We start from the raw sequence: 23535 nt of genomic DNA, 5'->3' as shown, positions 1-23535 counted from the left end.
TTTTGAAAACATAGAAGTGAAAACTAGGATCTGAGTGGGAAAGAAGGGTGGGGAAGGTTGGGAATATTCACCTCCAGGGTAGGTCTCAGATTTGACTCTCAGCTAAGTTTAGGAGCTCAGCTGAAGTAAGCTGACGTTAAGGCACTACTTCACTACTTACCACCAGGTTCAAGATCAGCTACTTCCCTTCAACCATTAGGTTCCTGAACCAACCAGCAAAACCCTAATCACTACAGTTTAGCAACACTATGACTACTCTGATCACTTTGCACTAAAATGTACTTTTGTGTTCTTGTAATTGTGTTCGTTCTTGTGAAAATTCTGTATAATTTATGTTTTTCTTGTGAATGCTGCTGCAGGTAAGCTTTTCATTCCACCTGTGCAGACATGTACTTGTGCATATGACAATAAACTCAACTTTGACACTTCACTCTCTAGATTAAGGAGCAATGGAGGAAACGTCAGCAAGAGATCACATTCCTGACCATGTGTTGTGCATCTGCTGGACAATTTGCTCAGTTGAAAGCAAGTTAAAGGCAGCAACCAGTTATAATACCCTAATACATCACTCACTCTAGGTTGAGACACCAAGTCCAAAGCACTGGGAGCATATAAGTCCTTCTAATTGCATCTATGGAACTCTACACAAGAATCATTCATAGGAGAGGAGTAGAAAAAGGGGAAACATTAATCTGAAATATCTTCCTGTTCATTGGGTGTCACCTTACTGCACCCAGCATAGTTTCCCATTGTCCCTGAGTTCTTCTCAAGAATACTAGCACTGCTAAAAATAACTTCATTACCCTTTGTGTAAAGCCAGCACCTCGAAGGTATCCCTTCATTCCCTTCCTTGCAACCCCCCCCCCATTATGCTATTTTTTTTCCCTGCATTCATTCTGCACCATTCTTGTTTTGCTTATTTGCTGTTATCCTCTCCCTTTACTCACACTATTCATTGTATTTCAGGGAATGAAACAGCTTTCTTTCCTAATGTATAATTGTTCCCAACTGCTGTACATCTCCTCACTTTTCCCTCTTCTGCTGCTGATTCCTTTCCACAAATGGCCACGTAAGCTAACATCGTAACTTCCCTCTTTTACAATCTCTTTAATGACTTGTATTAATCTTATGCATAATATTCTTTGTTAATGAAGCTGAATCACCAGATTTTGTGAAATATTATACTTTAATAATGTTCTTTAATCGAATGCTTTAGAATTTGAGATAATGAAATAATGTAGGATTTCCTACTCTACAATCTAACAGTTTTATGAAGCCAATAGTAATGCTATGGAGAATAATGATGTAACAATTAGTGCCTTGAGGACCAAGCTGACCAATTCTGATTAAAATGAATGGAAGAAAATTATTATGCACAAAATGTTATTTTCATAACCTGAAGGACCTATTGTACATTTGTGACAGATCCATTTCTTTCATTGTACGTCAAAAGCGAAAATTCAGTAAATTGACTGCCTTCAGCTGAACTGTAACTGTTAGATTACTATGAACATTTTGACACCAAACTGCAGTTTTATGTTCATAGAGGTAGATGTAGCACAGATGTTCTGATGAAAGGTCATCAATCAAAGCACTGCCTGTTTCTCTCTTCACAGGTGCTGCCTGATCTCATGAATATTTCCAGTCCACCCTCTGCAATTTTTTTTGCTTTTCTATTACCTTGTTTATATAATTACAGAGAGCAATGAATGTGTGGCATTCAAGCTACTGTTTTACAGTATACAACAAGAGAAACATTTCAACTCCCCCATCACTGGGAGCATTGTCTCCAAATGTACCCTATGAAACAACATCACATTTTCCAGGACTTATTTCAAATCACCTTTCAGTCTCCTCTTTTCATGAGAAATGAGCCCTTTCTTGTTCAGCCAGTGCAACTTCATCCATTTCAGAAGAAAGTACTGATGTTAAAGGGATCTTTCTGTGAGACGTTGGCTTTCCAGCCTCCATGTCTCACTGTATTAACTTTCCAAACAATGAGTAAGAGCTAAACAGCTGAGACTGCTAAAGGAAATAAGATATGCACCATCAAAGTCGAACCAACAGTGGCTGCCTTGACATGGGGAGAAAATAATGTTTTAACAGAGCTTCTTACAAGTGACCTTTATAAAAATATAATGTTACATTTAGCAAAGTACCTTCCTCACAAGGTAGAACATGTTATTCTGGCAGAGCCTAGGGAGTCTAGCCTGTACAAAATTCACATCGGCAGTTACCTTCCGATAATAATTACTGTCGCAAAGCCACACTTGAGATTTATAGCAACTTCCTGCAGCTTCCCTCTGTTTAAATCCAGTTTTGTAAACTGCATCACTCAGCCTATAAAGCAATACCTGATATTATAAGTCAGCTTAAGAGCACCTCTTTTAAATACAATTAGTTTTTTGATATAAAAAGATATGAGGCAAAAATATTGTCAGGCAAAAATAGACTGGTGTGTGTTTAGGTTGTAAGCAATTTCTGGAATCCATTCTCTGAAGATTTAGAGAGTGTTGACTGGAATGAGGGTATTTAAATAAGGCAGGAAGGTTCAACAGAGTTGTTCCATTATTAGCAGACCTTCAGTCTCAAACTGAATTCTCAAATGAATTGGTTTAGCAGTTCCTTTAGCTCATAAATATATATGGCTGTATGATGCTTGGATATTTAAAATTAAAATAAAAACACAAAACTACAAAAGAAATTGCTGCTGTCTGACCAGCATTTTACAGATTAATGCTTTAGGATGAAGTATGGTCAATTTTGTGCTTCCTTGGGTTGCCAACCCAGCCATAACATTATCTCCTGGTTCAAATCTCTATGGTGCATTGGTTTCCCAGAAAACATAAAAAAAACCAAAATGGATACATTTTTTATACTGTGAAGAGCTGAGTGATAATACCACTGCAAAAAAAATCTCCCGAAGATGTGTTTAATCCCATGTCAGATGCACCACTCATAACTCTTCTGCATTCAATTTTTACAACAAAATGGGAGGAAGCGAAACATCATCCCTCCCATAGGTCATGCATATTAATGATGAGCTGCTCAAATAAACCCAGATATCTCACACCATTCTTCAAAAGTAATTCCTCAAGACAAAAAAAAGGAAATTCTTCATCACAAGTATGAAAAAATATTATTCATTACACATTGTCAGAAATCTGTACACCTACATAAATCACCAAATCTAACATGTTGATTACGTGCAGCAATATATGATAGCAATTTAAAGGACCTATGTCCACAACAGATGTAACTTTCCCTGGACTAACATTTGATTAAATATAGATCCAAAATATTGTATTAAAAAAAATTATTTGCATCTTTTTATGTGCAAATTGTTCCTGTGCATGTGAATAAACATCAGAACATAATAAAAGAGGAGGAACAGGCCTTTTTGACCTTATGGAGGTGTATAAAATCATGAGGGGCACAGATCAGGTGAATGCACACAGTCTTTTTCCCAGGGAAAGGGAACCAAAAACTAGAGGGCTTAGGTTTAAGGTGAGAGGGGAAAGATTTAAAAGGGACCCGAGAGGCAACTTCTTCAGACAGAGGGTGGTGCATATTATAGAGCGAGCTGCCAGAGGAACTGGTTGAGGCAAGTACAATAACAACATTTAATAGACATTTGGACAGGCACATGGTTAGGAAAGGTTTAGAGGGATAGGGGCCAAATGCAGGCAAATGGGACTAGCTTAGATGGGCACCTTGGTTGGCATGCATGAGTTGGGTCGAAGGGCCTATTTCCCTGTCGTATGACTCCATGACTCTATCTGGCCATTTGAGCTGCTCCGACATTCACCAAGATCGTGGCTGAACTATGTCAGCTGCATTTTTCTGCACTATCCCCATATCCCTTGATTCCCTTATTACCTTAAAATCCATTGACCTCTCTTTTGAATGAAATCACTGGCTGACCATTTGCAGCCACCAGGGTATTCACCATCCTCTGAGTGAAGAAGTTTCTCTCATCTCAGTCCTGAATGACCTACCCCTTACTCTGAGGCTCTCATCGCTGGTTCTAGAGTCCTCAGCTAGGGAAAACATCCTCCCTGCATCCACCCTGTTATATACTGTAAGAATTTTGTAAGCTTCAATAAGATCACTTCTCATTCTTCTAAACTGTAGAGAAGACAGACCTGGTCATCTTAATCTTTTCTCATGTGGCAAACCTGCCATTCCAAGAAGCAATCTGGTGAGTCTTCATTGATTCACTCTATGACAAATATATCCTTTCTTAGACACCAAGACCAAAGCTCAACAGAAAACTCCAGGCACAATCTCACTAAGGCCCAATATAATTGCAGTAAGGCATTTTTTACTCCTCTATTCAAATCCTTTTATAATAAAGGCCACCATATCACTTGCTTTTCTAAATGCTCGCTGCACCTGTATGTTCGCTTTCAGCGACTTCTGTGCAAGCATAAATAGGTCCCTTTGAACATTAACATTACTCTATCAGTCACCATTTAAATATTGCTTTGTTTCTCTGTTTTATGCACTGATGTGGATGACCTCTATGGGCAAATGGGAATAGCTTAGGCGGCATGGACAAGTTACGCTGAAAGGCTTGTTTCCGTGCTGTATTACTCTATTACTCTGCCTCACATTTTTTGCACATTATATTCCATTTGCCATATTGTCACCCACTTACTTAAGTTGTCTATATCCCCTTGAAACCTCTTCATCCTGCTTCATACTCACAATCCCACCCAGTTTTGTATAATTGGCAAATCTGGAAATATGGCATTAGGTCCACTCAGCCAAATTGTTGATATAAATCCTAAGTAGCTAGATCCCAACCCTGTGATTACCCCACTAGTCACGGATGCCTACTTGAGAAAGACCCATTTATTCCCACTCTTTCTTTTCTGTCTGTTAACCAGTTCTCAATCTTTACCAGTTTGTATTACTTCTAATGCAACACCCTCTAACTTCGTTGACCAAATTCATGCATGAGATCTTATTGAAAGCCTTCTTAAAATCTAAACACACCATATCCATTGGTTCATACTAGTCACATCCTCAAAGTCCTGTTGATTGGTCAAACATAATTTCCCTTTCATAAATCTATTCCAATTCCACTCAAACCTATTATTCTTTTCTGGGTGTTTGGAGATGTCCTCCCTTCAGGAAATGGGACCGGAAATTAGAAACTGGTACTTCCTGCCACAATTCATCCTAATACACGTGTCATTTAACCACTGTCTTTTGTCCGAGTGTTCAGTGTGCATGGATCAAAAGGATGTGACCTATGACCTTTGTTTATCACTCATTGTCAAACAAGATGCCAAGCTGGCAGCTGAACATGGATTAAGGAGGACTACGACAGTGACTCTTGTTTCATTTGTTCATTTCTGCATCATTGGCAAGGCCAGCTTTTATTGTTTATTCCTAAAAGCCCTTGAGAAATCAGTAGTGAGCTACCTTCTTGAATGGTTGCAGCCCTTTTAGTGCAAGTACTCCCATGGTGCTGTTGTAGACAGAGTTCAGGATTTAGACCCAGTGATGATGGAAGTATGGTCAAATCCTTCCATGTCAGTACGGTGTGCAACCTGGAAATGGTAGTGGTAGTGCTCCCAAATGGCTGAAGCCCTTGTCCTTCTTGGTGTAGAGACTGCCATTTGGGAGGTGCTGTTGGAGTAGCATAGATCAATAACTTTCATCACTGAGTCAACCACATTGATTTCCACGTGCCTTTTGCAGTCAGGCTGAAAAGATCACAGCACTTGTGCACCTCAGTGCAGACCCTTCGATCTGTGGCCCAATGCTTGCTGGGGCAGTGACCCAATCATAGATGGGGTTCAGTCAGGCTGCTTCATATTGAAGTGCAGGGTCTTAGATACCACTACACAGTTAACCTCTGCCCCCGGTTTCCCCTGTACCCAATTCCCCCCTTAATATGTCACCCTCCTTTCTTTCCACTCACCTCAAGAAACCCCGTCTCTGTTTCCACCTCACCCATTCCATTCTCTCTCACATTCATGGCAACCTGTGTAGCTTCCCTACAGCATCATTTCTATATCTGGCCTTGACTCCCACACGGCAGGGTGTGACTGAATTGGTAGCTACGAGCTCAGCAAGCAACTGCCAACTATTTACATGCAAGTTGGGACCTACCGTTTGCAATGGGCAACAGACAATGACGATTTCTTTGAACAAGGACGTTCTAATTTTGAGGTGGTTTACTAACACCAACAACCCCCACTCCTCTGATTTATCACTAAGGAAAAATCCAGCACACTTAACACACCAAAAGTAAGTGAAACCCATTTTTTTAAGCTACAGTCTCAGAGCAAGGTTCACTGAAAGGGTCACTTCAGTCAAGCCGTAACAGACAACTGCCTCTACAGAAAGCCACATCCTGCCACCTAACTGCAGTGAGCCCACACATCATCTGCAGTCCCTTTCCATACATGCACTGCTACAAATAGGATGTCAGGGTCGCAGAGATACTCTTCATCTGCTTAAAATCTCAGTGTTACATTTGTCTGTGATTTATGCCAAACTTGATTAATACCTGCTGTCAAAGGGATGGTTGGCATGAGAGCTGGTCACAGACTGGCTATGGTAGCAAAGCAGTTATAATATTATCTGTGAAATCCACAATCTTTGACCAATATGAGGATTTGAATCTGTGACAGTGGAAGAACCAGATTTCAGGCTTACTCAAATGGTCTGGAAAATTGCAATCAGTGAGAGTGAAGCTGTCAGCTTGTTGTAAAAAGCCAACTGATTCATCAGTCTCCTTTGGGAAAGTGAAACCTACTAGTCTGACCCTTCCATGTGACCAGCATCACACAATGATCGCTGTGGTCTGAAGGGGCTTGGCAAGCCACTCAACTGGAAAGGGACAGGCTACAAATGCTGGTTCTTCAGTGGCCCCTGCATCTTGAGAATGAAAGCAATCTGACGATGCTTAACAGAGCTGCCCAGTCGGAAGAGCAAAGCATTCCCAAGACCAAACATCTCTGGATACTTTCACCCCTCTTTTCTCCAGCCCCGGGATAATTATCACTGCCCCAATACACTGTCCATCTCTGATCAACTGCTGAGCAAAACTGCACCATTGACATTAAACTTAACACCACTCTTATCCAACATAATAACTTCTTCATGCCAAAGAGGCTCCAATAAGCTCGAGCACGCTGTGCAAAGTCCACTGAGTGATGTAATTGTTGGTTTCCAGAACAGGAAGTTAAATCAAATTGGCCCCAATTTTCTTCAGGTTTTACGTTAATCAATCTGCCATTTCCTGCTGTGCTAGGTCACAGACATCCTCTGGCCTGGTGACCGCTAAACAGTGTTTAAGATACCTTGGGAACCATATTATGATTGAAATCATTTGTAGCAAAATGTTTGTTAGAGCTTAGAGTTGAAGTGCACATGAATTTACTGACTGTACTCAATTAAACTTTAGTATAGGTATTCCTTGGTTTATGAATGTTCTATTTACAAATTTTTGTTGTAACACCTTTGGGTCTTGAGAGTTTGTGTCCTCATATTACAAATCTATTTTTCACCCTAACATATAGGGCACTGCTCTCTGGCCAAAAAACACACTGAACCAATATACTAAATTAATGCGTGAGATCTTATTGAAAGCCTTCTTAAAATCTAAACCATATCCATTGGTTCATACTAGTCACATCCTCAAAGTCCTGTTGATTAGTCAACATGATTTCCCTTTCATAAATCTATTCCAACTTCACTCAAACCTATTATTCTTTTCTGGGTGTTTGGAGATGTCTTTCTCCCTTCAGGAAATGGGACCGGAAATTAGAAACTGGTACTTCCTGCCACAATTCATCCTAATACGTGTGTCATTTAACCACTGTCTTTTGTCCGAGTGTTCATGATTTACAAAATTTCACTTAACCAGGTGCTTTCCAGGAACACATCCCTTCCAATAAACCTGCAAACAGTAGACTTGCCAAGAATTTTATTTTTAATTTTTATTGCAATTTTATTTTCTGAAAAAACATCTAATAAAGTGTTTGTCTCATGTGAACATTGCACAATGCAGCTAACAGGTTTGTTCTGTATCAGTGAATAGAAATTGTTAACTGGAAATAGAACTAAAAATGAAAACAATTATGTTCCTTCCATAGTCTAATAATTGTCTGGTGTGTAATTTTAAAAAACAATCCAAGAACTATGGAGAACACATTAATAACAATCAAATCGAATCATTGTCAGAAAGCGAGGGCATACAAATTCTGATTTTATTACTTGGGATTTTTAAGAAGTGTGCTGGGGATTGAATTCTTTGATTTCTTCTGGCAAGCCACACTGTTAGAAAGGGATGGGGTGGAAAGAGATAGACAACATCCTGGACAATCAAGGAGTAATGGCTGTAGAGAACAGGCAGAAAATTGAAACTGAGCCCAAGATCAGAGCAGCCATGATCTATTGATGGCAGAGCAGACCTGTGAACCCATAAAGTTTACTCCTGCACTTATTCTTTATGCTCCTTAGAATGCATTAAGATATGACAAATATATATCCAAAGAAGGAGAGATTTATTCACGTTAGCACACAAACTGTTTATATGTTGAGTCTCCAGGCTGTAGTTGAAAACCTGAATGACTCTGAAACAGTTAAATCATTTAAGAAGAAGAAACAATGCATGACTCCGCATGGAGACAGAGAAAGCAGCATGCTGCATGTTTAAAGATATATTACACATTGCTTCTTGTTTTGAAAACAATAGGGAAGCACAAGTAATATATCAATACACACATTTAATGATCAACCACTTTAAATTTAGCGTAATAACTGGTTTTAGGAGTCTCTTTGATCTTTTCACTGGTGATGGTATTGAAGCAACTTTTGGACTGCTTGGTTCTGTTTCCTTTTCAAACTTGCTTGAATTTGGTCCCTCAGGTCCTTAAGTCTACATTGGAACCAACTCAGATGTAACTTCAGGATCAAGTGATTCATCCCCCAGACTTGGTTCATTCACAGTCATTTGCCATTTTTTTCATGACATAGAAGGAGGATATTTGGCCCATCCAATCTATGCTGGCTTTCAGAGCATTCCCATTCTCTCCCTTATTACCCTGTAACCTGTTCCCTTTCACATGTCTATCAACTCCACAGAGTTTCTCCTACCATCTGTCTACACTGGAGGTAATTTACGGTAGCCATTTAATCTAACGACCAGCATGTCTTTGGAACTATAGAAACACCTCAGATTCTGTCCCTACAACAGTTTGAGCCCCCTGCTTGTGCGAGCTTGATTTGATTGGTGGGCTTAAGAACAAGAATATGTTCGTTTTGCTTGAAGATATATTTTTACTGATTTTAGTCACAGAATGTTTATGATTCAACTGGTTCTGTCCAATTCTAGAAGCCAAATTTGGTTGAACAAAATTCAGAGCACTTTCTTAGCCTTCTCTTCAGCAGGGTGGTGTGCAGAGTGTTCAGCAAGAAATTCCCAAATGTTTTGTGTTGAGCGATTATCCCTGCAGCACCTGCTCTTTGAGAGCTTCCATCACTACACACATTGAACTCTTAGCTGTTCCATTTGAAGATAGACAATGTGAAGGAACAAGAGAATATTTGATACCAGTTTGTTTCATAAAATTATAAGTAGAGTAGTTCAAAACAGAGTGTCATTGTCAGAAACGAGCTCATCAGGTAAACTATGACATGCACGTGGAGATTTCAACTCATCTATCATATGGTCAGTAGTGATAACCCACATGTTTCACTTCAGTCTGCTTTTGGCAACGATCATCACTGTCAGTAAACTGGTATTTGCTTTTTCACAGAAGTCTACATGTGCTCCCTGGAAAGGTCTTGTAGCCTGTGACCAAGATTGCAAAGGAATTATTGGCGGTTTGTTCCCACAAATACTCCATTTACACACCGACGATTTGAGATCATTACCCAAAGAAGGCCAGAGAATAAAGCTTCTGCTATTGCTTTCATTCTGACTATTCCTGTGTACAGCCAAAATTGTTTCCCTCAAAACTAGTAGTTACCACTCTCTGATTGCACTTGATGGTACCTGTCTACATGACGGCTCATTGCTACGACTCCAAAACGGCTTCAGTTCTTCCCTTGTTCACTGGTCACATCCGGTACGTTCTTCCTCTGTTTGTTCATAGATCCTTTTCAACATTAGGTCTTTCTGGCTCTTGCTTCTGATTTTAGATAGAGTGACTGGAAAGTCCTCGTCAATCACATTTAATGTGTGGAACCCATTTTTACATCCAATATCACAGTTCTCCTGCCAGAGCCATCATTGAGCTTTTGCAATGGTGTTCTGGTTGGAATTCTTACACGCAGCTGTATAGTTTACTGTGATAAATGGATAGCCCATGACTGCATCCTTCACCTGGGACCTAATATGCCTGATAATGGCATATGACCTGTACCATAGTAAAGGATCTATCCAGTAAAAACTGATGGCATTTCTTACTCCAAACACTTTTCCAAGTGCTTCTTTCTTAATTTATATGGAACAGAGATGACACTTTGTGAAGTTACAAGAAGTGAAAGTGATGGGCTTCTCCTGCCAACTTTAACTCACATAATGAATGAAAAAAGTTTCACTTGCTGACCTCTCCTTGCATTCATCATATTTGTTTTGTTGTGCCTTGCTCTACATCCACTTCACTTCCTTGTTCAATAAGTGATTCAATGGACTTAGCACTGTCACAAAATCTGGAAGGAATCATATGTGGTACTGCAGCATCCCAGGTCATTACAGCTCTGCTGCATTTGCAGGTTTGGTACTTTGATGATAGTCTCTATTTCTTCTTTCATTGGCTGTGGCCAATAGCACCAACTTTCAAACCAGGTTACAATACTTATTGTTGCAAAAAAAATCTTTATTTCATTTCATATTATGTTCATCCCTTTCAAATCTGCACTTGTGCCAATTAAAGATCATTTTGAATACATAAGCAACGATCCACTCCTTGAAAGATTTTATCCATCGTAGCCTGAAAAATCTTCGGTGAAGACTTCACTCCATAGAGTAATCTTGTGTATGAGTGGAGCTCTTTGTCTTTGATGACTGATTACATATGTTGACATTCAATTGTGGAAAAGCATGGGAAAGGTCCAATTTTGTGAATATCTTTGATGCTGCTGACTCAGTGTACAAGTTCTACGAAGTGGGTATAGGACAATTTAGAGTGACATTTTAGTTTCCACACTGTCTCAAGATTTTGTCCGTCTGAGGCACAACACAATAAGCAATCCCCACTCACTCTGAAAGGTTTTCCAAAGTGCACCACCATCCAGTGCCTTCACACAATTTGATTCTTTAGAACATATGGGACTGATCTGGAGGTTGCAAGTGTCCCTCTTTGCAGCAGTCTGATGTGAATATGTGCACTTTACCTTGCTATGACAGTGGAGCTGCTCTTGACCGTATATTCATACCCTCCAAACAATATGTCACAGTGCGACTTAGAAGGATCAGCAAAGAAAATATTCTTCCAAACTGTGCTCGAGTTGTCTCAGCCAATTAATCCTCAGTGTAATATTTTCATAGTCTGTAACTTTGCTGCCCGATGGATTCCATGTGCCCTCATGTCAGTAAAACCTGGCCAGAATATATGTTCACTTTGACAGTGTTTCCCTTCAATACTGTACATGTCCTAATATATTACTGAACAACCTGTGGCATTATCAATTCACATGACAACACATTGGTTGCTAATTGACACCTTTACTGAAGGGTTGCTAATTGACACCTTTACTGAAGGGCTATCTGTCTGCTGCCATTACTGTTGAGGGCAAAGGTACTGTAAAATCCCAGTTCCTCATTGACTAATTGAACCAAACAATGAAATCCTCTGCTCTATTACCATTCTGAAGTGCTACTGAAGTTGCTTTTGTTGCTTGTTGTAGGGATCAGCAGATTGTCAAAATGTGACACTTTTTTTGGCAATTGGAACACTCACTGATCTGAACCGACAAGAATGTCATAAGTCTTGGCAACAATAAACATTGACTGAAATGGGATTGGATTTTGCTGTGGTCCCAGTCACACAAGTCACTTGCGGTGGACAAAAGTTTCCAACGTTCTTGGTACCACATTCACCAACAAAACAATCTGACATGCAAGGCTTTGCATGCTCAACAGCTTTGACTGAATTTGTTCATGTATTTGTCCTCACATAAACCTACAAGGCATCGAAATTGCAAGGCAAGGTAAAGTTCTTTAATAAAGCAATGTCTTATTTGTTACACTTCATTTCTTGCTCATTGTCCCATATTAACATCTCTCAGCTATTTCTACCAGTTTTAGATGAACTTAATTTTCCAATTTCGGTATAACATCTTTAAAGAAGACTTTTTTTGTCTCATGTGGCTAAGATGGGGGGAAAAGAACTTCACATTTCAAGTCTAAACCTGCATCAGTCCTCCAGAAGATTGTTTGTTGCTCTGGATTCCAGTAAATGCAGTCTCCTGTGCCTTCTCTAAGTTATGGGAGTGTGTCGTGTGCTTCTAGCCCTGTCTCCGTCGGCAGTACTGCTTGTTTTTATGTGCACTTGTTGCATCTTTTTGAGCTCTCACAATATCACCTTCTCCTACCTCATGGTTTAACAAACATGTCCATTTGTGATGCAGTTAAACTTGGAGCATGCATCATTCAGTGGTAGGTCAGCTGCTGACCCTTGCCACTGGTTTGCTGTGCTATTCACTCCAGTTGTTATACACGCAGGCCACGGTAAAATGAGATTCCATGCATTTGGTTGCAGGAAAATACCATGAAAAATCAGTTTTGGTGCTGCAAATTCACCTAGGATCTACCAAGCAAGAGTCAACAATATTCTTCAAAGTATGTGAAAATGAACTAACATCCTTGTCACTAATTTGTAATGTCCTCACAATGCATTGAGACACAACAAATATAAATCCAAAACAGTAGGCGTTCCTTTACAAGATAACACATGAACCATTTACAAACTGAGTTTCTTCGCTGCTGGTGCAAACCTGAATATCTTTGAAAGTGTGACATTATTGGGAAGTAGACACACCACAAGGCTCTGTTGTCCAATAGGATCACACCATAAACACAGATACAGAGAAAATACCATGTTCAATGCTTAAAGATACATTACAGTTCTTCCTTTATTTTGTGAAAACAATACAATTGCTAGCCTTGATTTTTACTCTGGGCATATAGGGGTTGGAGAATTACTGAAGCTGACATGGTGTGGAAGCCAATGTTTCAGAACAGCGTCATTTGTCTCACACACTTCAACCTCAACAACATAACTGTTTGTCAGTTTGCGTCTGTCATACACTCCTGGATTCAAGATCTGATTCCTCCCTAGTCCTTACTCTTTATCAGAGACTCTGAGCTGATGTACCATTTCCAGTTTTTAAAAATTTTTGTAATCCATAGACACCTTAATTTTCCTCTTAAAATCCCTTGCAATATTTGCATATGCTTGAGTAAGGAGTCCATTAATTCCGTCATGGTAATAAAAATCCTCTGGTACCACAAACATTGCCTGTCTGATAAGGTCTTCAAACTTGTTCCAGAAGATGGTCTGGGACCTCTTCTTCATAGTACTTTAAATAAAATGCTGAGTGGCTCCTGCATTGAAAATCTAACATTTTGACTTAGCCCTCATCCATCAAAGGGATTTTAAAAAAACGATTAATTTAACTGCTGAACAGAAACTGCACTGAAAATGCCTGCAGTAAGCAAGCTTTCAAATGAAGTGCTAAGGCTAATTCTGGTAAAAGGACCCATATTTTAGTTTTGTACTGTCTTGGGGCACTTGCAAAGCACTTATTCGAGCCCCTGCTGATTGATATTTGAGTATATTTTAAAACATGCTTTGGAAATGGGGTAGAAATGGTGCATTACTGTATTATTCTGAAGCACTCGTATTTTTACCTGTGAGATGGGTTTGAAGCCAGCTTGGCTGAGACCTGTTTTCTACGATGGCTGATAAGGATGTTAAGTGAAATGAGTTTTGGGACTCTGAATCCAGTTGGAGATGGATTGATTTCCACGGAACATGACTGTGCTGAACGGGCTTATAATTTAGCGCTTGTTCAGCACTCCTGTGGCGATCATCTCCGTTACTTGAATTTAGGTTCCTTATAAGTACTCCAAATTCCAATCCAATAATGGCAACATAATAATTGAACAAAAAGGCTTGCCTCGGCAATTTTATTTACTACTTATTCACAGCGGCTTCTCATGTGGTTCTTGCTTCCTGCTCTTAATCTGCTCGTAATATGCCTTTGTTTCCTGAACCTCTTCCTTTTGTTTCTGCCTTTCCTCAACCTCTCATTTCCTCTGAATGATCCTCCAAACCATTTTTACAGTCCTGCATCAGAAACGCTCTTCAAAAAGTAGAATGTTAAAACATACACCCATAAGTAGGGTGACACAAGAGAATGCAGATGCTGGGACCTGGAGCAACACACAAAGCACTGGAGGAACTTTGCGGGATTCGAGTGGAACTCAGCAGAACTCAGGAACTCCATGTTGCCTGACCCTTGAGTTCCGCCAGTGCTTTGCACGTTGCCCCATAAGGAAGGTGACCACTTTTTCAAAATGATAAAATATCTTTATTAGTCACATGTACACTGAAACACACAGTGAAATGTATCTTTGCGTAGAGTGTTCTGGGAGCAGTCCGCAAGTGTCGCCACGCTTCCGGTGCCAACATAGCATGCCCACAACTTCCTAACCTGTATGTCTTTGGAATTTGGGAGGAAACCGGAGCACCCGGAGGAAACCCACGCAGACACAGGAAGAACATAGAAACCCCTTACAGACAGCAGCGGGAATTGAACCCGGGCCGTTGGCGCTGTAATAGCATTGCGCTAACCACTACATTAACATGTCACTTAAAGAAGTATAGTGGCAGGGTGGCTTTCGTGGACCAGTCTAGTCTATGCAGTGGTTTTGAAACAAACCCATTTCTGGACCTTAACTCTGACTTCCAGCAAGTATTAATTTATTTCTGCAGATGGAAGTTTTCTCTTCAAGTTCTACCGTCAATTTTGTTTAAAGCTGGCAGTGTGAGAATGGGGTGCATGTTCCATGGTGGTATATGCTGGCTTTCCCTCACACTCTGTCACCCCTCTGCCAAGATCCTCATGGTCATGGTGTCATATAACACAGAAACAGGCCCTTTGGCCCGCAAAGCCAGTGCTGACCATCAAGCACTAGTCCCATTTTAATCCCTTTTTATTCTCCCTACATTCCTATCAATTGCCCCAGATTCTACCACTCATTTTCTCACTAGAGGCATTTTACAGTGGACACTTAACCTATCAACCCACACATCTGTGGGACGTGGGCGGAAACCAGAGCAGCTGGAGGAAACTATTGCAGTCACAGGGAGAACATGAAAACTCCACACAGACAGCACCATGGGGAGGGGTCATGATTAAACATGGGTCTCTGGAATGCTGCTCTACGAGCTGTTGCACTGCATTCAGAGCATCGTTCCAGCTGTTCGAAGCATTGCTGAAACTGTCGATCCAATGTCCCAAGTTGGGCTCCACCATCTTTAGCATTCGTGCAAGCCATGTGAGAGACAATGATGAGGGTTCTGTTGGGTAATATAGGCAAAACTATCAGCAGGTTTTAACATTACTCCTTATCAATGAAAGCAACTTGCACATTTCTGTGCATGTGCAATCTGGAAATGGCGGTCAGTTGTTCATGGTTGTTTTGCTGTGCTGTGATCTAGGACTCCTCAGTCTACTGGAGAAGTATGAAGTTGTAGCAACTGTTCACCACTCACAATAGGGAATTTGCACTTGTAACCTGCACCAGGTTAGACTTAGCACAGGAACAGTGTTTCCAGGGTTACCTGGCTGAGGTGTATTAGGACTGCTTAATTTTTTTTATTGTGTAGTGCATTCAATTATCCCAACTGTAGTTAAATATTTTTAAACATATCAAAATGGATTTATATTAAAAAGAATTCAAATTATTTCACCCAATTTAACAGGAGTGTAATTTTTCTGGATATTAGATACATTTACAGTGTTTTGAAAGTTCTAACAGATCCAGGATACGTGGTTTAGACTGTTGTTAAAGTCTTATTCTGCACGTGGGCAGAGCTTATTCTGGTTCTGCCCACAAGCCGTAGTTTTGTTGCGGGAAGTTCTGGTGATATGCAGGGCCTCACCGTGACCATCAGACCCACTTTTACCTAAAAGGTAAGAGCAAACTTTGTTTGGAGATCAGTTGTGAACATTGGCAGTTTGCTGCTGACCACAAATTATTACCCAAAGGGGCTCTAGGACCAATGAGGGTAAGAATCACTCTGCAATGGACTGGGATTAGATCTTTGTAGGGCAGAACTGTTCCATCCAAATAAGAATGAATGGTCACTCTACTTGGATGCAGCTATAGGATGCCTCAAATCACATTACATACGATGAAGTATTTCTGAAATGCTGCCCCTGTTGTAATGCATTGACCAAGGCAGCCAATTTACACACAGTAGCTTCATAAGAATATCCCTGCAAAAATGAACAATAATCTGTTTTATGTAAATTGATTGAGAGATAAATATTGACCAGGACACTGGAAACAACTGCCAGATTCTCTATTAAAAGTGCTTGGGTCCAATTGAGAGAGCAGTACTACACTGGAGTCTGGATTAAATGCTCAAGTCTCTGGAGTGGGACCTAAACTCACAATCCTCTCTCACAGGCAAAAGGGCTACCACTAAGCCACAGATGATAGATGTTGCAATCCTCTGCTGCCCTGTCTTTAGCCCAGTCAGATGACTTGCACAAAATCATGAAACTGGATAAAAACACGATTAAAAAAGATCATTAGGGAGCTTTTCACTCAGAATTATGCATTAACTCAGGACATGTGTGCTTATCCCATAGTAGCTGAACGAAGAGCTCCCAACTGCCATGCCAGTGCCACGACGAACTCTGGGAAGTTGGTCAAACTTCAAAAAAAACTCTCCCATTGGCAGACACAGATCAGTGCAGAAAAGGCTATCATGAAGGTGTGGGAAAATGCAGGAGGAGGGGGAAGAAGCAATCTTCCAGAGTGTGCATGATAAACCCCTCCCAGCCCAAATGTGGTCAACGTGGCCCCTGGCCTCTGTGAGGCCCAGGCTGATCAGTCTGGTGAACATTGCAGCATCTTCTTCTTAGGTACACAACATAGAAGTGCTGCAAATGTTGAGTGAATATATATGCTGAGCATTGAAAAACGAGTATGACAGAGGCAATGAGTTAGTCATCAATGTCTTGCTCAAAACCTTTAATTCACATCTCTCTGCTGATCCATTTTTTGATAACAAAGCCAATACGGTGCACTTTTATTGTCCAGTTTAAGTCAGTAAGCGCAGAAATGACCACAGTGCACGATGATGCCTTCGGGCACGCGGGTGTCCTTGGAGAGGGAGTACGCAGTATCCGCGGGCACCCTGGTTGAGTTCATGCTTGGTGGGCCCCTCAGGGGATCGCGTGTGTCATGGACTGTGAGAATGCGATTCTTCTTTGAAGTGTTGCATGGTGTATTCAGCGGGTGTTGTGTTGCGTGTGCGTTTCGCGGGTGTTTAGTTAGTGTTATTTTGCTGTAGTTATGTAGATGCTTATTTTGTTTTCTTCTCTTTCTGTATTAGTTGTAGTGTTTTGGCACTGGTTGTCCTTTTGTAGTGCTTTTAGTTAATAAACGTTTATATTTAAAAAATGATGCCTTCGGGTGTGCTGACATGCCAGGAAACCATTGTAATGCCCGGAAGTGTCTGGTTCAAATGTCCTGTTGGCAGCGGAAAAGTTTGCTAGGGTGATCTAACCTGGGGAATCATTGCTTTTATGTATGCTATGTGGATAAAAATGTACACTAATGGATCCAATTTCTCAGCTCTAAAGCCTGCATTCTGAATGGGGAGAATCTCTCCATTAATCAGAGAAAGCCAACTGGCAATTTATCAATCGGATGCTGCTTGACCAAAATAACACCAATAACAGACAAAATGTGTGTTGCATTATTCATTACACCAGGGTTTCTGCAGTTGGGTTCATGTGCTCTAAATATGGGCAGCATACCTCGAAATCATTCTTGGGTCAGAAAGAACCATAAGGAAGGAAGCATGAAGAAAGCCATTCACCCCATCGCATCTCTGTTAGCTCTACGAAAGACCCCTACTCCCTTTTACGAATGCTGATCCACTTCCCTTTTGTAAGCTGCTACTGTTTCTGCTTGCTGCTTCTGGACCACTCTGCATTTTCACCTCTCTGCTCGCTCTAAGAAGTTGATTTTTCTTCCCCGTTCTTAGCTTCATTTTAAACAGTGCAAGTTGGCGGTCACACTCTCATTTGCCTAAATTCAACAGTTTTCCACATCCATCAACTTCAAAATGCTGCTTGGGCAAATAGAAAGTAACCTAAGATTTGGTTTGTAGGATTACAAACAGAATAGTACCACAGACTGCGAATCAGACACCCTCAAACCATCAGACAAAAGTCATATGCAGTATTGTATTCTATTTATTTATCCCATCTATAAGGATGTTGAATGTCATGTTCATTTAACTTTTGAAAGAGAGCTGTCTAACTAATTTGTCACGTTTAATTTATTTCACACTTTGCTTGTGGAACAATGAGCAATGAAAATATTCGATAGGTCAACTCGTCCACTTCTCTTTACTGACTTTTCCACCTCGATTACACCATATATATGCAGAATGCTAAGAAGAAAACACATTGTATTGGTACAATGAATAGTCGGTCATGGTGAATACAAAATGGCTACCAGGACATTTATAGCAGTAACTCAATAAAAAGATTTCTGCTGATATTAACAGATCATCAAGGTTTGAGATGTTACCAGATATATTCAATAACTTTATTGACTATCGACAGGCTATTTATAAATAATACAGGTATTCGAATCCGATATGAATAATGTTCACATGACCTCTTAAGAAAACTTTGGACTTAAAGCTTTATAAAACTGAATTTACTTATCTAGCACGGTAACAGTCCCTTCCGGCCCAAAGAGTCTGCGCCACCCATTTTAAACCCATGTTAACCTACCTGTACGTCTCTAGAATGTGGGAGGAAACCGGAGCACCCGGAGGAAACCCATGCAGTCACAGGGAGAACACACAAACTCCTTACAGACAGCAACGGGAATCGAACGCCGATCGCTGGCGCTGTAATAGCGTCGCACTAACTACTACATTACCATGCCACCCCAAATACTTCCTTCATACTCCATTTTGAAACGTTGCACATTAGTATTTCGATGCTATTGTTACAGTTACTAATATTCTAATCCATGATGTAGCAAGGTTAAACTCACCTTTCACCTATATTATCCTTTACTATTGGAGAGGGTTAGAGCTGATGGTGATTCCTGTCACTCCTCCCAAATGGGGTAGGCAGACTGAGGGATGGAAAGCAGATAGACTGGTAGAGGTGGGTGGAGTGATTTTATTTACTCTTTTATGCAAATATTATTCTTGCTTAATGTGCAATATAACATCAATGTCGTCATATTGTACTAGGAAAAGTAAAAACCTTGCATTTATATACGGTATTCTCAATTTACCCATGTCTGATTTACAAATTTTCTCTACAATGCCACTGATGTTTTAGGATATGTATTCTCAATTTATAAATCTATTTTTCCTTACAACAAACAGCATTGCACTCTCTGTCCATAGGAGTACCAATTACCCATAATGCACTTTCCCAGCCTATTCTATTTACGAAATTTTGCTCAACGAAATATTTTCCTGAAACCCATCCCTTTGATTAGTTGAGGAATGGCTGCAATTCCTTTTACCACCTCAAGGCAAGATGGACTGCCCTACAGCCAATTAAGTACTTTTGAAATGCTGTAATGTTGGCAGCATGTCAGCCAGTTGATAATGAGCGCAGAGTCAAGGCAGAAACAGGCTCTTTGGTCCACCATGTCCATGCCAGCACTTTTGCCCAATTATACTAGTCCAATTTGCCTGCAATAGGACCATAGCCTTCCGTGCTTTGCCTATTTAAGTGTCTGTCTAAATGCTTCTTAATCGTTGTAAGTGTATCTGAGTCCACCAGCTCCTCTGGCAGCAGTTCCAGATATCAACCATTCACTGTAAAAAACTTACCCCTCGGATCCCCTTTAAAATTTCTTCCTCTCACCTTAAACCTATGCCCTTTTGTCCCTGATACCCATACTATGTAATAAAGATTTTGACTATCTACTCTATCTATGCCTCTCATAATCTTGTATACTTCTACCAGGTCACCCTTCAGCCCCCTTCGCTCCAAGGAAAACAAATCCAGCCTATCCAACCTCTCCCCCTAATTAAAGTCCTCCAATCCAGGCAATATCCTGGTGTATCTCCTCTGCTCTTTCTCTCCAGCACAATCACATCCTTCCTATAGTGTGATGACTAGAACTCAAAACAATACTCTTAAGTGTGGTCTAACTATTGTTTTCTAAAGTTGCAACATGATGTCCCAACTTTTATATTCAATGCCCCAACCAATGAAGGCAACCATGCCACATGCCTTCTTCACCACCCTATTGACCCACGTTGCCATTTTCAGGGAACTCTAGACTTGGACCCCTGGGTCTCTCTGTCCATCAACAGTGCTTAGTTCCCTATCATTTACTGTATATGTCCTATCCCCATTTGACTTCCCAAAGTGTATCACCTTCCACTTGTTGGGATTAGATTCCACCAGCCAATGGTCCCTCCAACTTTCCATCTGATCTACATCCTGCTGCAACCTTAGAAAACCTTCCACAACTCCACCATTTCTTTGCATCATAGACAAATTTACTAATCCAGCTAATTGCTACTTGCTTTAATGAAGCTGACTGAGAGATAAATATTGACCAGGATAATTTAAAATTTGATGTTTAAAATCAAAGTCATTTGTGTGAGTTTATCTGCAATACAGCAGTTCCTGTCTGTATAAATTAATACTTCTTTAAAGAATAAATTGTCCTTATATTGGATTTCCTAATGGCAAGTTTGCATTATGTTAAAACCACCTGGCGGTGGAGAGGGAGGATGCTTATTCTAGAAGTCACCTCACACTACTGAGTTTGCACCGGATCCATTCAACTTCCTGGGATGTTGTTGGAAAGAACTTTCCAATCTTAAGACAAAGGTAACACTCTGGTTACCATCACATGTGCTGACGTAGCACCCACAGTGTGATCTCGAACCTCCACTTGACTTAAATAACCTGCAAAAGATAGGTTTAGATGTAATTGGCCCAGGTAATTACTCATGATCCACCAAATTGACTTTGAAGAAGCCCTAGACCCCTCCTAAATGAGAAAGCAAACTATTTTTTAAATCAATTTTATCTTCTAGGCACAAAGAGTGTGAACTACCTGCTCTTTCCCATCTATTTGATAGTCTGATCAATAACTTCAGTTTATGTTGCTTAAAGAACAACATAAGATATAGATTATAGGCTTCCATTCGGGATAGCAGCTGTACCTGAAAGCTTGGTCACTAATCTGATATGAATCTATGACATAAAATGGATGTTTTCCTATTAATTTGATGAGCACTTGGGCATTTATTGATGTTCATGAACACAGGGTGGAGGCAGGGTTGCAGTGTGTTGTACCAGCTCTCCAATCCATGCTTCCGTTGAATGCACTCCACATATGGGATCATTCCTATAATGTAGAGGTGGTTATGGTTTGAAGAGTGGCAATTTCCTTGGATTTTACCACAAACAGCATAAGCTGTTAGACAATGTAATCAAGAAAGTAATTATGTTATACAAGCTCAACTTGCACCATTAGCCAAAGGGCTGACAGTTGCCCACTGATAGTTTGGGCCTAATCTGAGTTTCCTGAAAAGGTTTAAGAAACTCTGATTCATACAACACTTTCATGGGTTAAATTTCACCATAACTATTAGTGAAAACTCAGTTCACTTCGTCCAGCAGTTCACATCGCATTTCCCCCACCTCTGCTCATTCCCCCTGGTCACCTCTAAAACAGTCTAATCCACAGTAACATCTTCAACTCAGTTCACTCAAGTGGCAAGTTCAGAACATCTAGGAATGCATATCCACTGTTGGAATGTACTGTACAGGGTTCAGAAGCACAGGATGTAACATGGATCTCAACCACATACTTTCAAACCTCAACTTACTGGAATCTCCAACAAGGAATGCAAACAAACCTTGTCACTTCTTTACTGGACCACAAGATGGATCTTCTCATGTACAAAAGAATGTGAAGTTCCACTTCATCAGGGAGAGTGCCTCTTCTTACTTGCACTGTCGTACAGCATTGACTTTGGTAATGTAGGAGTCTTGAGGGGGTTACTTTGATTGTCTATAATTTTAATGTTGACTTCCCCAACTTGGAGAAAATCACAGTGTTGTTGGTATGCTGTACTTCAGTGGTATTAACATTAGTTTGCAAAGCCTGACATAGGTGTAACGCAGCAATAAATCTTTTACACCAATGAACTATACAAGATCAATTGAGGCAATTATTGGGAAGGAAGACTTGCATCCAATTAATTTTAGTCATGCTGCAGATTCCTGGATTGTTACATAGTTCACTCTATTTAAGTTATAAATCACACTCAGACCAGACCTAAGTATACCAGCAGACTAAAGGGACATTGATAGAAGAGAGCTGGCAAAGTAACAGCAACAAATGCAACAGTTATCATTCGTTTAGCCAAGGGAGCTGATGTTGGACATGTATAGTCCTTCGCATCAGAGATAAGCAAGTGCAAATAATTCACTGATGTCCTTATCTCCAAGATAGAGACTATCGATCTAGCTACCAGTGTTCTTTGCCCAAAAATCCAAATATTCTCTCTTCACACTTCACAGCTCAGGCCTATACCCAATCTTTCTAGTTTCTCCTCCATCACATTCCCCCACACCTCTGTCCATTCCTCCTTGTCACCTCCTAATCTACATTCTAATCCACACGAACATCTTTCATCACATTGCCATGAACTACACAGCCACCAAACATCCTTCTTCCCAAGCTGACATCGCAAGACATCATCAACCTCCTGCTTTCCAAATCTGCCATTATCAGGTCTCTCTTCAAGAAACCCATTCTCAAACCCTCTGACCTTGTTACTTTTCATCTCATCATCAACTTTCTTCTCTTCATCTCATTGAATATGAAGGCAACTCCCCATCTCTGAATGCAGCAAATTAGATCCAATCAACCTACAATCTGCCCTAACCAAAATAACAAATGGCATTCTCAATTATTGTGACTCTCGTCATTATCTTTATTTTGTTAGCTCTGGAATCATTGACCATCCTCTTTTACTGCCTTGCCTTCATTGCTCAGCTCAGTACGCTTCTTTTTACTTCCATTCCTACCCATCCAATCATAGCTTCTCATCCCCTTTGTACTCTTACCCCTAAAGTTCCCCAATAATCAACCTTTGGCCTCATTGTACTTACACTACTGTTCTGCTTCCCCATTACCTCTTTCAATCCTTCCATTAATTCTGTGATGTCAAACTGATTTACTGGTAAGTAGACTTGAAAGAGGCATAACGTTGTCCAGCAGACTGAAACCACTGTCTGTATTTT

At 40.4% G+C, this 23535-nt stretch overlaps 1 protein-coding gene across 2 annotated transcripts in view; it reads right to left on the bottom strand.

The window, feature by feature from the left end:
* Positions 1–23535, bottom strand: part of pcdh19 (protocadherin 19) — a 123316-nt gene that overhangs the window by 39994 nt on the left and 59787 nt on the right. The window lies entirely within an intron of this gene.

This window comes from Pristis pectinata, chromosome 8 (assembly GCF_009764475.1).
Source record: "Pristis pectinata isolate sPriPec2 chromosome 8, sPriPec2.1.pri, whole genome shotgun sequence".
Lineage (NCBI taxonomy): Eukaryota > Metazoa > Chordata > Chondrichthyes > Rhinopristiformes > Pristidae > Pristis > Pristis pectinata.
Note: the sequence above shows the minus strand (reverse complement) of the source record. Positions and strands in the feature narration are given on the sequence as shown.